The sequence below is a fragment of the Bolinopsis microptera genome, chromosome 6, assembly GCF_026151205.1.
Source record: "Bolinopsis microptera isolate Bmic1 chromosome 6, MBARI_Bmic_1.0, whole genome shotgun sequence".
NCBI lineage: Eukaryota > Metazoa > Ctenophora > Tentaculata > Lobata > Bolinopsidae > Bolinopsis > Bolinopsis microptera.
The window spans coordinates 688,694-698,837 of NC_087077.1; the positions used below are offsets into that span (position 1 = coordinate 688,694).

At 35.2% G+C, this 10,144-nt stretch overlaps 1 long non-coding RNA gene across 1 annotated transcript; it reads right to left on the minus strand.

The window, feature by feature from the left end:
• Positions 1-215: 215 nt before the first annotated feature.
• Positions 216-4,573, minus strand: LOC134816668 (uncharacterized). The gene is made up of 3 exons (XR_010160432.1): positions 3,893-4,573; positions 661-762; positions 216-338 (listed from the first exon to the last, which is right to left on the minus strand). It is a non-coding gene; the product is annotated as an uncharacterized LOC134816668 (long non-coding RNA).
• Between the last annotated feature and the right edge of the window lie 5,571 nt (positions 4,574-10,144).

Here is a 10,144-nt window from a genome sequence, read left to right on the forward strand (position 1 = left end):
ATAATTTTTATGTACACATTAACCTACTTTAAAAAATGAGTGAAGCTAGAACGAAAGAGATGTTGCGACGATAATTTCTAGTTTTAGTAGCGCAATAGAATACGTCAATAATACCCTCTTGAAACAATATTTAGGCTTCAAGTTCATTACAAATAACGTTAATAGTATTCACAGTCAGTTTTTAGACTGAATTTAATTCTATCACACGAAACAAAGGTCAGTGAGTAGTAAACCCTTTATTCAAAATTATCACTTTCATTTGAATCCAGAGCAAACAGGAGATTCATTTTACATGTTGCAGTATCGGGTCTGATTACGGTTTCCAATGGTTTCCACTTCTGAAAATAAATCTGAAATGAAGCTAAGAAATAAATAATGTACACATATGAAATACATGATAGATTCTTATTCTTAAGACGGGACCCCCGCGGTCCCGTCTTAACTCGTCGAGGGCACACTAGAAAATTCCCGCGCTTTTAATGCGCGTCACTTATGTACTTTTCCTAAGGGTTTAGTGGTCAATGGGAGGTCCCATCTTACAGCGTCCATTTCAAATCTTAAGGCAACTGTGAAATTTAGTTGAACTTAATAATTTTGTTTTTTTCTTTGTTGTGACTCTGAAAATGATTATTCCAGAAGTTTATGAAATTCGGAACTTACGTAGCGGTAGATGAGGGCAATTTTCGATACTAGAAGCTTCCTAATTCTTTTCATCCACATAGGACTGCTTCAGAAAGATTTCTTATTTTGTAGAATTCTAAACTGAAAAAGTTGAAAGTATCATTATAAGAAATGCATAAATTCCACAATAAGACTATTGGTTATTCTTTAATCGTGAGACATTAATTGTTAATGCTTAAAAGTAATTCGTCTGGACGAATCCACGAGTACAATATGGGCCGGGGTAGGTGTGCTGGGTATTATTTAGTAGGGTATTTATAAAACACATTATTTGGCCGTTTTAGATATTGAAATGAGTGCCAGGAGTCAGTTTTGTGGATTATATTGCTGACTTTAAGGGGGTTTTAAAAAGGTGTAAATAGTTGGATAAGTGTAAAAAACATTGTCTGGCCGTTTCAGATCCTGAAATGAGTGCCAGGAGTCAGTTTTGTGGGTTATATTACTGGCTTTAAAGGGGTTTTAAAAAGGTGTAAATAGTTGGATAAGTGTAAAACACATTGTCTGGCCGTTTAAGATCCTGAAATGAGTGCCAGGAGTCAGTTTTGTGGATTATATTACTGGCTTTAAAGGGGTTTTAAAAAGGTGTAAATAGTTGGATAAGTGTAAAACACATTGTCTGGCCGTTTCAGATCCTGAAATGAGTGCCAGGAGTCAGTTTTGTGGATTATATTACTGGCTTTAAAGGGGTTTTAAAAAGGTGTAAATAGTTGGATAAGTGTAAAACACATTGTCTGGCCGTTTCAGATCCTGAAATGAGTGCCAGGAGTCAGTTTTGTGGATTATATTGCTGACTTTAAAGTGGTTTAAAAAGGTGTAAATAGTTGGATAGTGTAAAACACGTTATTTGGCCGTTTAAGATCCTGAAATGAGTGCCAGGAGTCAGTTTTGTGGGTTATATTACTGGCTTTAAAGGGGTTTTAAAAAGGTGTAAATAGTTGGATAAGTGTAAAACACATTGTCTGGCCGTTTAAGATCCTGAAATGAGTGCCAGGAGTCAGTTTTGTGGGTTATATTACTGGCTTTAAAGGGGTTTTAAAAAGGTGTAAATAGTTGGATAAGTGTAAAACACATTGTCTGGCCGTTTAAGATCCTGAAATGAGTGCCAGGAGTCAGTTTTGTGGATTATATTACTGGCTTTAAAGGGGTTTTAAAAAGGTGTAAATAGTTGGATAAGTGTAAAACACATTGTCTGGCCGTTTCAGATCCTGAAATGAGTGCCAGGAGTCAGTTTTGTGGATTATATTGCTGACTTTAAGGGGGTTTTAAAAAGGTGTAAATAGTTGGATAAGTGTAAAACACATTGTCTGGCCGTTTCAGATCCTGAAATGAGTGCCAGGAGTCAGTTTTGTGGGTTATATTACTGGCTTTAAAGTGGTTTAAAAGGTGTAAATAGTTGGATAGTGTAAAACACGTTATTTGGCCGTTTAAGATCCTGAAATGAGTGCCAGGAGTCAGTTTTGTGGATTATATTGCTGACTTTAAAGGGGTTTAAAAAGGTGTAAATAGTTGGATAAGTGTAAAACACGTTATTTGGCCGTTTAAGATCCTGAAATGAGTGCCAGGAGTCAGTTTTGTGGGTTATATTACTGGCTTTAAAGGGGTTTTAAAAAGGTGTAAATAGTTGGATAAGTGTAAAACACATTGTCTGGCCGTTTAAGATCCTGAAATGAGTGCCAGGAGTCAGTTTTGTGGATTATATTACTGGCTTTAAAGGGGTTTTAAAAAGGTGTAAATAGTTGGATAAGTGTAAAACACATTGTCTGGCCGTTTCAGATCCTGAAATGAGTGCCAGGAGTCAGTTTTGTGGGTTATATTACTGGCTTTAAAGTGGTTTAAAAGGTGTAAATAGTTGGATAAGTGTAAAACACGTTATTTGGCCGTTTAAGATCCTGAAATGAGTGCCAGGATTCAGTTCTGTGGATTATATTGCTGACTTTAAAGGGGTTTAAAAAGGTGTAAATAGTTGGATAAGTGTAAAACACGTTATTTGGCCGTTTAAGATCCTGAAATGAGTGCCAGGAGTCAGTTTTGTGGGTTATATTACTGGCTTTAAAGGGGTTTTAAAAAGGTGTAAATAGTTGGATAAGTGTAAAACACATTGTCTGGCCGTTTAAGATCCTGAAATGAGTGCCAGGAGTCAGTTTTGTGGATTATATTACTGGCTTTAAAGAGGTTTTAAAAAGGTGTAAATAGTTGGATAAGTGTAAAACACATTGTCTGGCCGTTTCAGATCCTGAAATGAGTGCCAGGAGTCAGTTTTGTGGGTTATATTACTGGCTTTAAAGTGGTTTAAAAGGTGTAAATAGTTGGATAAGTGTAAAACACGTTATTTGGCCGTTTAAGATCCTGAAATGAGTGCCAGGAGTCAGTTTTGTGGATTATATTGCTGACTTTAAGGGGGTTTTAAAAAGGTGTAAATAGTTGGATAAGTGTAAAACACATTGTCTGGCCGTTTCAGATCCTGAAATGAGTGCCAGGAGTCAGTTTTGTGGATTATATTGCTGACTTTAAAGTGGTTTAAAAAGGTGTAAATAGTTGGATAAGTGTAAAACACGTTATTTGGCCGTTTAAGATCCTGAAATGAGTGCCAGGATTCAGTTTTGTGGATTATATTGCTGACTTTAAGGGGGTTTTAAAAAGGTGTAAATAGTTGGATAAGTGTAAAACACGTTATTTGGCCGTTTAAGATCCTGAAATGAGTGCCAGGATTCAGTTTTGTGGATTATATTGCTGACTTTAAAGGGGTTTAAAAAGGTGTAAATAGTTGGATAAGTGTAAAACACGTTATTTGGCCGTTTAAGATCCTGAAATGAGTGCCAGGAGTCAGTTTTGTGGGTTATATTACTGGCTTTAAAGGGGTTTTAAAAAGGTGTAAATAGTTGGATAAGTGTAAAACACATTGTCTGGCCGTTTTTTTTTTGTTTTTTTTTTCTCTTTTTTAAAAAGGAACCTGCCAAACCCCAGGACACCAGGAGGATACCACCGGCAAAGCGGCTAATAGTACCCTCCGGTCTGTGTTGTACCGAAGAAGCTGAGCCGTTTAAGATGCTGAAATGAGTGCCAGGAGTCAGTTCTGTGAGTTAACTCACTGACTGAAGAGATATTTTAAAAGAATACTTACTAATATGATTTGGCCGGTCGGTACAGTTTATCAAAATGAAGGCAGGAGTTAGTGTTATGAAGTAAAGCTTATCTAGATCAAGGTACATACCATTGTTCGAAGTCTGTGACCTGTACTGTGTCTGCGACGTCAAATTCCGGAAAGTTGCACGGTTGTTATCGGCTACATTTTCATCATAAGCAAGAGTTTTCGAAATATGATAAATGAATCAAGTTAAAATGACAAAGAGAAAGTAATAGATTAAATGGAACATAGAAGTAATGGAGATTTTAGCTAAATAATAATTATTTTAAACGTACGGAAAGATCAAAAAAGTGTTTCGCGTCAACTTTGACTGTACAAAGAACTGACGCTGCTGGCTTGGATCGACATCCTCCGCAAACATTTTCAATTTATATTTTCACACGCGCGCACGTGAAAGTGCGCGCGGTTTTTAAAACCAGCGCATTGGTAATTTTCAGTGGTATCGGCAGGTAACATTTTTATTTTTCTACTATAAACATTGTTCAAGTTATGACCATTTTAATTTCGAAAATGTTGACTTTTTTGCATCTTTTTAGAAAGATATTTTTTAAAACTACTACTATGTCAAAATTATAATACGTGAAGACACAAATTTTGTATTGTACATGTGAAATAGACAAATTGCAAGCGGACTGTACCATTATAAATAACTCAAATAAAAAATTTTCATTTTAATTCGGCTATTAAACGTTTCCTATCAGAATAAGCAATAAAAACGTCCAAAGGAGGTCCCATCTGTGCGCGTCGGGGTGTGATTCAAATTCTAACATCTCAATATGTAGTGTTTTTGAAAACTTTTCAAATCTTTTTGTTAAATATTTCTAGGATACATTATTTATAGTCAATAGTACAGCTTACTATTAGAGCCCAGATTTTTACTCAAATGCTGGCCAATATGCATATTATGCTGTAGGACCATAAAATCCAATATTGAAACCTGTAAATTCGATTTTTTATACTAGCAAATTACGCTTTTAAATTATTCCTACATATCTATGTATACATAATTGGAATTGCTTTCAACTTAAATTATTCCATGATTACTACTATTTATATGTATTCAATAAAGTAATTACCATTTTTGTATCATTGTATACTTGTATCTTTGTAAGCTTAAAGCTTTTGTCGAGAAGCCTCGACAGTGATTTTAAATGATTATCTGTCAAATTTATATAAGGTCTAGGTACGTTGATATTAGGTAATTAGGTAAAACTAGTTGAAGACATATTTCATAAGTATCAATGGTACTGTTACTTAATACATGCTTTTTAGTATTTTTATGGTATATGGCAAGAAGAAGATTTGTTGTCATTTGTAGGAAGTGGTCAGTGATGTTGATCTAGTATGAGGTAACCTTAATGCTAAAGCTAATTTTAGGGGTTCAGCAGTATATTGAATGGCTACTTCTTTCGGTAGAATATTCCAAAGACTAGCAGCCTAAAGATCTTGTTTTTTATTAGTATTGCATCGTCCTCAAGACAACCCCTCCACAAGACCGACCTGGATGATGAGTCCGGCAATGTGTGACAAAATAATGCTTGGTATTGAAACCATCATGTCATTTGATCACTCTTTGGAGGGAAAGGAGTTGAGCTGTATTTGAGTCCTTTCTAAACAGTAGAAGGCTGTTACTTGATATGATAGTGGTTGATTGTAATTGCATCATACAGTCTCCTTGGACCGCAAACCTTTTCAAGTGGTAAACGTTAAACATTTATATCAGGATTGGCAAATTATTTAGAGTCGCATAACTGTGATTGTATCTGATGAAAATATTCTGAATAACTCCGATATGCAACTATGAGAAAATGCTCTAGCAGTAAGAGCAATTTTAAAATCCAATCTTACAATTTGGTTTTTATGAACACTACAGCAATCCCATGTAATTGAAAACAAACTCATCAAATTTCATTTTGAATGCACATTACAATTTTTGGTCATAACACTGTACTCACTCGTGATTATCACTACACTAAAATACATACTACAAGTTACAAGGTTTACATAGTGTAACAAGAATGTAACCAAAACAATATGAGTTCTTACGTCAGTAAATAGACGTGGTTTGATAAACAATTACCTAACTCCAAATAACGAACAAAATTAATGCCACTAAAGTATAATATTTTTATCCCGCTTAATTCAATTTCAGAGTTTTCGCACGTCACATAAATAGGCGGAACAACAAATACACGACACATGAAACCAGCTCTGAAAAAGATGCCCATTTTAATCAAACGACCTTTCCACTCTTTGTTGGCAGTCCTTCATGACACCATGTATTCACATCATTCAGTACAATATATAATGATCACCAGCACACTGTACGCAATATATCCCTTCAATTTTAAAGTAGAAGATGTAGATCTTGAGCTAATGTGCATGGGTACAAGATTTTGGGGGTTCGAACTGGAAATCCTCAATTTAACAACGCTGCAGAGCAGCAAATCGAGTGACATTATTACATATAGAAATAAATCAAATGATATGATAATGACACAAACATCATCACAAGGTCGGTCAAACATTCGCACTTGTTGAATTTTCGCGTCCATGCTATAGAGATAGATTTGTATTTTTTTTTTTTTTTTTCTATAAGAGTTAATAACACGTTTTTAGCAACATGAGGATTAAACTTAAGATACTTCATTTTTCTTTTTCTTTATCATAACAGAACTTGGTTCCCTCATTATTCCACTGAGAAGTATGTATTGGTTATATTAATTTTATATTGAATCATAATACAAGATTGGTATTGACATGTTTCTCTCTGGTATCTATTTTAATGCGTATAACACGAAGCTACAGATGATTAGGGACTGGAACTAAAATACTATGATCCATTTTTGAGAGCCTTGGCCCTTCATTGCTTATCCTTTTTTTTTTACGTTAATTAAAGCATAACCGGAATTATAACATTTCTATTCTGACTGTCACATTGATTGTTTATTGACAGTTGACATCATGATTATTTTTATCACAGTCATAATTTTTACACATGTGATACGACTTTGGTATTTTCATGGAAGATTTAATAAGACCACGCATTTTGTTATTTGTCTGTTTTGTTCTAATCGATCAAAATTTTAAGTTTAGAACGCCATAATTAATAATTATTGATTTAAATTCCTATATAAATACTGATAAGTCTAGAAATTCTGATCGATAATAGGTTTAATGAACGAATTGGATGCTAATAAAACCAAACCCCTTTCACTTAAAGAAATATATATTCCAGGTTATATAACCTATGAATAATTTCATTCGATACATCGGTAGATACATATCACATTTACTCTCATAATCTACCCGCAACATAATACATGGCGCTCACGGAGCAAGCATCTGAAGAAATCTCAGAAAGTTCCGATTGCTCTAGAGAAATCTCGTAAAATTCCAGATAGCCCACTCGGTAATTACAGGGTAACATTGCAAATAGCGCCCGTAATCCGATACAGCAGGTACCCAGGTCCCGACTTGATAAGATTTAGCGAATATGTAACGTTCTGTAAACACTTGGATACAGTATCTCTGTGGGCTCTATATATGTTCCGACCAGGTGGACGGTATGTACCAAGGTATTACCAGGTGGTCGGTAAGTAGCTCATTCATCTTTCTGCCGACCCACGTTTTACCTTGTTTCACATGCACTGTTATGTATGTTCATACTTTATCGGTACCTTTTCATCTTGATAAAAGCTTTTTTTGCGATAAACGACATGAAATTTACTAAATTATAAACTTTTACCATGAGTATGTAAATCACGCTGCTCACCAGTACTGTTACCTCTGAAAAAAGATATTGCCAACATTTAACCAGTTAAAACATAAAAGCTCTCATCTCTACAATACGCAGATTTTGTGTCTTTTGAAGCCCGCATACTACATGAGCATGACCTAGCAAATTTAAAAATATTTTATAAATTAAGATATTTATAATCGCTGATTAAACTGCAGAACCGATGAATATATTTCACAGTTTAAACTTTTAAACCTCCTGTTCAAGATTATAATGCTACAATGGAATTGTAGTATCGCTCTAAGCATTAAACTCTGGCACTTTCCCCCTAATGCAGCTCTCATCTGTCTTCTTGACGACCTATCTCGTCTTGCCAGAGAAACTAATTAATTTTATACAAGTTTTCTCTCTTTAAAATGAGGACGGGTCAGAGTTTACCTCTCATGCACTTGAGCTCGTATAACAAGCTCTGAGTTGTGTCCCGGAGAGCCGTGTTTTACGCTATTGTACGAGCTTAACATACGCTTTTAAACCCTCATTTTCTTTCTTTTAGTGTATTTTAGGTTACCTTTAGTAATTAAGATAGTAATCACGTACAAAGTGTTGTGTTGATGTGTGAAGCTTGGACGATTTATGAACGATTGTGCTGCTTGTTAAGATACAGTGGTTAAGACGTTGATTGTTTTGCGAATTAGCGGTTTTGGTATTCTTCGAAAGGATAACTAGGAGCTAGATGGAGAGGATGGTTAAACAGATTTTCCTTCTCATTTATGTCGATAATAACTGGACTATATTACACTTTTAGTCTCAGTGAGTCGCTGTTTGTTAGTTTTACAATTATTGTTTAGCTAATTGTCGATAATTATTGCTCTATGAACATCGAGACTAATTATAGAGCGTCAATAATTGGTAAAATCTAACCCCACATTGCAACAAGTGCTTAGTCAGTCGGAACAATCTAGATTATCCGACTTCCACAGTCCGTTATCAAGATCAACCAGTAATCACTAACCAAGTATCATTCCAAGTATGATTCAGTAGTTTTAAATAGCAATCCAGCCCCTTTCAATTGTTGCCATTTAACCACATATCCCTAATGTCAAACACTGATTAGTGTAGCCCACCACAGGTTGATGGTCCTTGAGCCCATTCTAGAACGAATTACAGTTCAGAACAATAAGATAAAGAATTATCTCATGATAATACGACAATAATCACAAGGGAGCAAAAGAACGACAATAATAGCACCTGAACAACCTGTAAATCTCAAGGAACTTTCTAAGTTGTTCTGTTGTTCTGAGTGACCGAGTTGGGATGTTTTACAGTTTGTGGTAGGTATTTTCAATTTGTTTGTTAACGTAAGGACAACTCTGCTTTCTCGTTACTTCATGGCAATCCCTCTGCAATTATTACGGTTTGGAACCCAAATCATTTATGACTACTCAAATCAATACAGATTCTGGATTATTATCAATCAATACCCAAGACTTTTTAGATCTGGTTCAAATAAATACAAATAATAATCCTAACGATCTTGGCCAAATAGCCTACTCAATACGATCATTAAACCCTACCTCGAACTCAACCCGATTGCATTTCACACCAAGTTATCATCAGTTCATTTAAAAAAAAAAAATCATTGAATTAGCATTACGAGTAAGAACTGTGCATTAGCACACATTAATAACCACTAACTTCGGTTAAATAAATAAAATGTAATAAATTAAAGGGTAAAATCCATTATCAATCTCTAGCCGAGAGTTTATTTGCATCTATCTCAGTATTATAAGCCACGAAACAAGTTCATATGGTAGGACAATGTACAACACAAATTTTACTCACCACATATCGTCAGATGATGATAGTTAATATGACCTGCCCAAGCATGCACTATCCTAAATGTTACTGGCGTCGTGCCATGGATTTTTGCTTCAATCTACCTGGAGTAGGGTGCGTAAATATTCCTTGAAATTTATCGTCTGTAACAACCTGCTTTAAATTTGGTTAGCACGCGGGGAGTGGAACTGATGACCGTTATGAAAGGGATTAATGATGGCCTAAATGGATTTCAATTCTAATGAAGCTTCTAGAACTGATAGAAGTTGCCAGAATCAGGAAAGTACCAAGAAGCCCGGATTCATGGATACAGCCAGAAATAATTTGACGCTAATGCATCTAACCTTTGAATTTGTTTCAGTTGCATACCTTGATCTTCATATTTTTTGTTGATTTCTTATAGCAAAACGTTTAATTACTAGCGGGTACCAGCAAGCTGTCTTGCTAATCATCACCTTATTGATTTATTTGAAATATAATAAATCACACAACACTCTTACATCATCCCAGGACTAACTCTAGTCCCAGCACAAACCCTCGGCCTAACCCAACAAACATTAACAAAACTTCACAACATTATGAGGAGTGAGTTACCTTACCCTTCTCTTGGCTTCGTCTCAGGATACAACTGTACCTTAATCACACCATGACCTCAATAAGCCACTTTACTTCCCAGGCTCCTTTCAAAATTTATCTCGGTTCTAATTATCATCTGAAGTCTGATCAACGAAGTTTCTGTGCCG